The sequence below is a fragment of the Phasianus colchicus genome, chromosome 15, assembly GCF_987193195.1.
Source record: "Phasianus colchicus chromosome 15, bPhaCol1.hap1.1, whole genome shotgun sequence".
In the NCBI taxonomy this organism is placed as follows: Eukaryota; Metazoa; Chordata; class Aves; order Galliformes; family Phasianidae; genus Phasianus; species Phasianus colchicus.
In genome coordinates, this window is record NC_143450.1 from 15,862,013 (window position 1) to 15,869,089 (window position 7,077).

Genomic DNA, 7,077 nt, shown 5'->3' on the forward strand with positions numbered 1-7,077 from the left:
TTGCTTTCTCACTCTGCCTGCTGACATCCAGCAGGACACGAACCACAAGGCAGAGCTTTCTCAGCCTCCTGCACATCCAAAGGCTGCCTTCAGATGGCAATTACTCCTGCAGTGACTTATGTGGTTGAGCTGCTGAGGCCAGTGCTGGCAGGAAACACATGTTAGAAATTAGTGTGTGTCTGGTACTGTCTCCTTTCTCTGTTTCTCCAGGTGGCTGAGCAGCAGCAAGCGTAAGAACGTTTTCTGATGCTGACCCTGGTTAATGTGAGTATAAATACGAGGTTAATACCCAAAGGATGGTTGATGAAGGAAAAAGTGAAGAAAAGTAATCAGGATGAGGAAAGTAATTCAAACAATTCCTTGAGAAATGTGCACCTTTGGCTTGTATTCTGACAACAAAGAGCGAGGATTACCATGAAATAGGAGAATAGCATGTGTTATGTTACTTACTCCTCAGGAAGTAAATCAACAACGTAGAGAAGAAGTTAAATCTCTTAGCAAAATGAACGCTGTCAGTATTTGGAAGCAGGCAGCGTGGCCCAGCAGAAGGTAACGTGTACAGGGCCCTCTGGTGAGTTCAGATGGCTTCCCTCTGCAGACAGATAATATATTTTTTCAGTCTTGCACCTCAGCTTATCCTCAGGGCTTTCTAAAGCCATTGCACTGAAATGAAAACCCTGCTGATGTGTCTGCAGAGCCACGTGCACCCCAGTGCAACACCCCCTGAGCATCCATGGGTGCTGCACGCTGTCAACCACACATCACCCCACTCATCACCTCTGCAAGAGGCAGGCTCAGGGAAGCTGCAGTATCCTAAGGAAGGAGAAGAGCCAGCAGAAATGCAGACCTTTCAGTTCTGGAGAGGTTGGTGCAAGCATGGATCAGGCAGAGCTCTGCCAGGGGGTATATTCATCACAGAATCATAGAATCATGCAATCATTAAGGTTGGAAAAGATGTCTAAGATCCCCAAGTCCAATCCATCCCCATCATGCCCACTGATCATGTCCCCATGTGCCACATCTCCATGGTTCTTGAATACCTCCACAGATGGGGACCCATCTCTCTCATTTTCTTGTCTTTATGTATTTTTTCCTTACTACACCAAGCATTTTGGTACATCACATCCTTATGTTCTGAAACACCTTTAAGCAAGAAGGACCTATGGTTTTGCCATCAATCTACTGTCTTTCCTGGGAGTGATGCAATACACACACGGGTGGAGGCAGAGGCTCTGCACTTCTGGCTGGGGCAAACTGCTCCTTGGGATGGCAGCACTGCCAGAGCATGAAGGAGACATGATGAGGATGGAAGGTTGAACATTGCCTTCTCCCTTCTTCAGCCCTCTCAAATTGACCTTCCTTGAGCCATTCAGTGATGTCATGTTGGGCAAATAAATGCACTAAGTCCTGCATTTTTTAATGCCAGAGACTACAGAGCTTTCCTGTGGGAAGGAAGAGGGAAATTCTTTCTCCCTCCCCCACCACATGCTCATGCAAAGCACAATCTGTCCCAAAGCTTTAGTAAATTTTTATGCATACTGCAGACCAGTTTCTGCTCTGAAATTCAACAAGGTAACTCTGAAAGAAGCTGACTCCAGTGGAGCTGCTCCGCTTTCCCTGGAAGTAGCATTGCCCATTCTCTGCCCAGCACAAGTGAAGGACAATGATGGGAACACAGCTCAGAGGCCCTTTGCAGGGGCCTTCTTTTATTTGCTTGTCCCACAGTTTGCTTCACTGGCAATGATCTTTGATCACAGTCAGCTGCGTTTCATGTCCCAAGACTGCAGGGGGAATCAAAGCAAAGGGCCAAGAGATGTCTCCCCAGATGATGAAGGGATCAGGATAAGAGAAGTAGCTCTTATTCATAGAAGGAAACATTTCCAGAATGTTAAGGCCAGCACAGGAGAGGATGAGTGTGTATACACCTCCACTCCTGGTTTACAGTGTTGGGGATGGTTGCTAGGAAGGACTTTTTTTCTAGAGAGAGGCTTCCAGCGCGAACAATGGACAAGGATGTGAATACTCCTACAGTTGCCTATAAATTCTCACTGAATGTGTAGCAGGGAGAAGTAGGAATGGGCTGGCTTGGTTACAAAATCGTATTCCATGTCATTTCAGACACAAAGAAATTAAAATTAATACAATGTATGTTGTTGGCCTTTCACAGGACAGTCATTTCATCATGCAGCAAAGTACAGCTCAGCTTCTGCTCCTCTATCTTCTCTGGGGGCTGCAGACCAAAGAGAAGAGAAGATTTGAGCCTTAGGTACCCTCTGTCCATCCTGGCCCTTCCGGCTCAGCTCAGTCTCACATTTTTTGCTTTTAGGTTTCTTTTTCCCTCCTCTCTTGTAATGATGTACCAGTGGGGGTTCAGAGAAGGAAGGGATCTGCAGCTGGAAGAAGTCCCACTGAAGACAGAAGTCCAATGTGAGGCTGGTGCCCAACCAAGCCTTGAGCTTGGATTCTCCTGGCTGCTTGTCCCTTTGATTCTGACTGAGCAGAGCTGCAGGAGCAGCACTACACCCTTATGTCATCTTTGAAATAAGGTTTATCAGGCCTCACCATGTCTCCCAGGATCACACTAAAATATACCACATTGCACAGAATCGTGAGCTGCAGACAAAAAGTCGGCCCAGAAACACTTCTCCCTCAAAGAAAACCAGACATCCTTGCACAACTTTCAGTTACCCCTCAGCCACCTTCTCCTCCCTGCTCCACTCATCCTTACAGCCCCTGGAAAACAGATGGTGCCTGCAGCTTGCCTGCAAGCTTAATGAATCTGGTGTCTGGTGGGCCAAGGGAGAGTAAGCACAGTGCTGAAAGAGGGGCTGTGATGAGGGCTCCCACCAGGTGCTCTTCTGGTCCTGACACATTTCAATGTGATCCCCATGGGGATGCAATTCATCCCAAGGAAACCTGTGCCTGCCCTGTGGGGCCAAAGGACAATCCCTCCTCCTCAAGCAGGAAGCTGTGCCCAAGATGTCCCTGCCCTGTCCCAAACAAATAATGTGCTCAGGAGGCAGATAATGTCATCTAATTTTGCTGTTGATAAATGTATCTGAATTTATCTCTTGCAGACGCTCCAGAGGAAACACATGCATCAGCTTTCCCTCGTTGGTTGGACACGTACACAGCCCATCCCTGCTTGTTCTAAGGGTGCCTCGGGGAGCACTGACACCATATCTGCTGTATTTCTTTGTGCTTTTTTTCTCTTTTACATTTTTTTCTGACAGGAACCCCAGCACGACCATCAGGCAAATCTCTAAAGCCACTACCTGCTGCTGCTCATAGCCAGCAGTGGGGATAAGCCCCCATATGCACAAACTAATGCTGGGAGAAAATTTTCCAACAGCAGCTCAGGAGTAAGCACTGCAGCCATCAGCACGTAGCTCTCGTCTATAAAGCTCGGGTCCAACCTGGATCAAACATGTGCCAAAAATATGGACATATGCAGCCTGGGTAATGTTGAATGCTTATAATCAGCTCATAAAGAGGACTTTCATCAGCTGTTTATGCAGCTTCCCTGGACAGGGAGGCTGAAGTGATGAGTTCAGTAGTTTGGTGTCATCCTTTCCTCTGCTCCAAGCCATATTAGGCTGCAGAAATTGTGAGGAAAAAGGAAATAAAAGAGCTAGTTTTGCTACTTTTTAATTTAAATCTCAGTTTGCTAGAGAATATCAAACAGCTCTTATAGGTATATGATGGGCTTATCTTCCCAAAGCAGCTCCCAGAAAGGAAATCTGTTTCCAGCTGAACTCAAGCTGCACTGAGGCTCATGTTTTGGGTAACACTGTCCTGCTTGTTTGGCCACAGGACAGAGATGTCTTCCCAAATGCTTCAGCATTCTTCACAGGGCCATAAAATACCATTTCCTTCCTTGTTCTGATGGAGCAGAAGGAAGAAACGGCCACGATCCCCCAACGTGCAGAGAGCTCAGCCTCAGCTCTAATGAGCTGCTATCACCCTGACCGGAGAGCAGAAGTATTTCAAGACATTGCTCAGCAGCTGCATTGCCAAGTTAATGATCTGTTCATTGCCAGAGCACACACAGATTCAGACTGAAGGGGATGGAGTGGGCCTGCTCTCCCTGAACTCTGCAAGATTAACCAGCAATGCAACCACAGAAATGTGTCAAACAGAAGTGAATCAAAGTTGGACTGGCAAGAGTTAGTTGCTTTGCTTTGGTGAGTGGAAAATTCTACGGAACAAAATGACATGAAAAATTCAGCAGAATAATTCCGGTATGAGGAGTGTTATTTTAACATACTTGAGTGTAAACAGAGAAAGCGGAGGACTGTGTCCGTATCTGAAGATTTTTCTAAAAGAAGAGCTTAAATTTACAGGCAAAAAATTATTGAGAGGAGAAAGCTTGTAATATAAAAGTGCATAAAAGTTATATAAAAGTACCCTGTCTGAGTCAAAGGCACTTGGGCGCGCAGAGCACAGGCTCATCAGAACCTGTTTTTCTGATGTACAAGTGTCTCCGTTTGCTGATGTAATTTTGAAGTGTTTATATAAAAACTAGAATTGCGGTGAAGCACTTTGAAATCACCTCTAAGCACTGAGGACAGAGCACTTGAGTATCCGAGATTGCCAGGGGAGAAGAATTTCGGGGAACAGAACCTCGGAGCAGCCAAGGACGATGCAGCGGAGAGGGAAAATGAAGCAGACAGGAGGAGAAGCAGGAGCAGGCTGAGAGGCACAGCCATGAAAAAGCCTCTTCATATATCTGTGGCCTTGAGGACAAATAATTTTCAAGCACTCTTGCTAGCATGAGAGCAGGGGAATTGAGGAGAATGAGATTTGCTATCAAAATGCTTCTGACAAATTGAAGAACTCATTGGTGTGAGCTCCGCTCTTCCCCAGAGCTCTGCTGTGGAGTGGTTGGGTTTGCAGGAGGAGAAGCTGCATTAGCATCCAGGGCTGTGATCCTCTGGAGCCCAATTGCAGCCCCAGCACTGCCCCCAGGCACATCTCAGAGCACACCGAATCTGAAATGCACTGCTTGAGAGACTCAACGCCATCGATATCCTGTGGGAAGCTGGAGAATAATAAATATGTCCAAGGGAGGCTTTCATTTTATTGCATGAGGCAAAATGGATGTCGTGTGCTTTATTTCAAAATCTGGATGTTTAAAACGTCACATTTTAGCGAAGAAAGTTTCCTTCTGTTCTTCGCACATTGTGTGTCATTCATTCTTTTAGACAGAAAACCCTTTCACTGCCACTGCATCTAGGACAAAAGACTTGTTTCCCTCGATGCCAGCATGCAGAAATCAAGGTGCATTGCCCTACCATGAGCAGGCAGCCCTGGTCCCAAAACACACCTGCCAACTCTCAGAGACCTGTACAGACCATGTCCCCCATTTGGGACTCCAGTGATGTGTAGAGCATCTCTCATCTGTAGAAAAGAAAAGAAAAGAAAAGAAAAGAAAAGAAAAGAAAAGAAAAGAAAAGAAAAGAAAAGAAAAGAAAAGAAAAGAAAAGAAAAGAAAAGAAAAGAAAAGAAAAGAAAAGAAAAGAAAAGAAAAGAAAAGAAAAGAAAAGAAAAGAAAAGAAAAGAAAAGAAAAGAAAAGAAAAGAAAAGAAAAGAAAAGAAAAGAAAAGAAAAGAAAAGAAAAGAAATATGAAATCACAGAATTACTGAATATTCCATGTCGGAAGGGACCCATAAGGATTATTGGGTCCAACTCCTGCCTCCACATAGGATCACCCAAAATTCAAACCCAAGCACTCTTTGAATTCTGCTAGGCTTGGCACCACCACCACTGCCCTGGGGAGCACTGGAGCATGCCCACTGCCCTCCAGATAAGGTCTATCAGAGGATAAGGAAGGGCTTAGTGCACTCTATTGTGTGAAATGACCAGAGCTCAAGTCTCAGCCCTGCAAGGCAGTGAACACAGACTCAGTGCTTAGCACATGAAGAGTCCCACCTGCTTAGCAGAAGCTCTTTTCCAGAGTGCACTGAAAACAAGACTGGACAGACAACAGAAATTAAAAGAAAAATAGAAGACCTGTTTCCACAGCAAGTGAGAAAGTGAGAAGGAGATCTAAGAAGAGTTCATCATTTCTCAAAGCAGTGTTTGCTGCCTCAGATGAATATCATGTTTGGGTCTGAGATGAGGCTGTGCTGTGCCACCAGGTCAGCTTGGGGTTTTTTTTCTTTGATTTTTTGTTTTGGAGCTTTTTGTGGATCGCTCAGCATGAAAGAACTATTTTCCAGTACTGCAAGGGTTCTCTCAATGTGCTTCACTCGGCCATCATAAGTGCATTTGCTGATGTCCTTGGTGCCATCAGGGCCATCTTATGGCTTAGAAGTACCCTGAAACCTCTCTACATAAGCAGAGCCAGGGCTCTTCCAGAAGGAGAATTTAATTAACTCTGCTCCATGTTTGCAGCCCTGTGATTTCTCTTACCTTTAACTTGAACTCACATATGGATTAAAGTGAAATAAAACCTACAATTTGAGTTCAATTCAAAGCTGATTGGAAACATGTATTACCTTTCCTTGACCCGACAGTGAGAAGGGAAGTTATTACAGTTCTTTAGTGAGTTTGTAAACTCTTTACTGCTGTGGCAGTTTTAATCCTGCTGAGAGAAAATCTGATCTGGAAAATAAATTGCTCCCATTTTATTCTGATGTTGCACAATCACAGGTTTAGATAGCAAATAAGCATCAAATTCTTTGGGAATCAACAAACGAGAGTATTGTCAGCATCCAAGTGGCTATTTTAGGCTAAGCAATAAACAAATAAAGAAATGCTCCAGATCTTTAATAAACTGACACAAGGCAGGAAGAAATGGAAATGTGAAAGATTTGATTATGCTGCAACTAAGAAGCAAGTGGTGTGTCTGAGCAAAATATGCCAAATCTCTGCTGGAGAAGCCACCAGATTGTGACCATCATCTGCAAGCCTGTATGTATCCTAGGGTCACAAGGAAGAGAATCACATACTGGGAACAGTTTGATGGCAATGGGGATGAACTGAGGGAAGGCTGGTGCCCCCAGCCCAGAACACAACCCAATTAGCTCCAATGCACTAATGAGCAATAAGAGCTGTTTGCATGTCAGCAAATT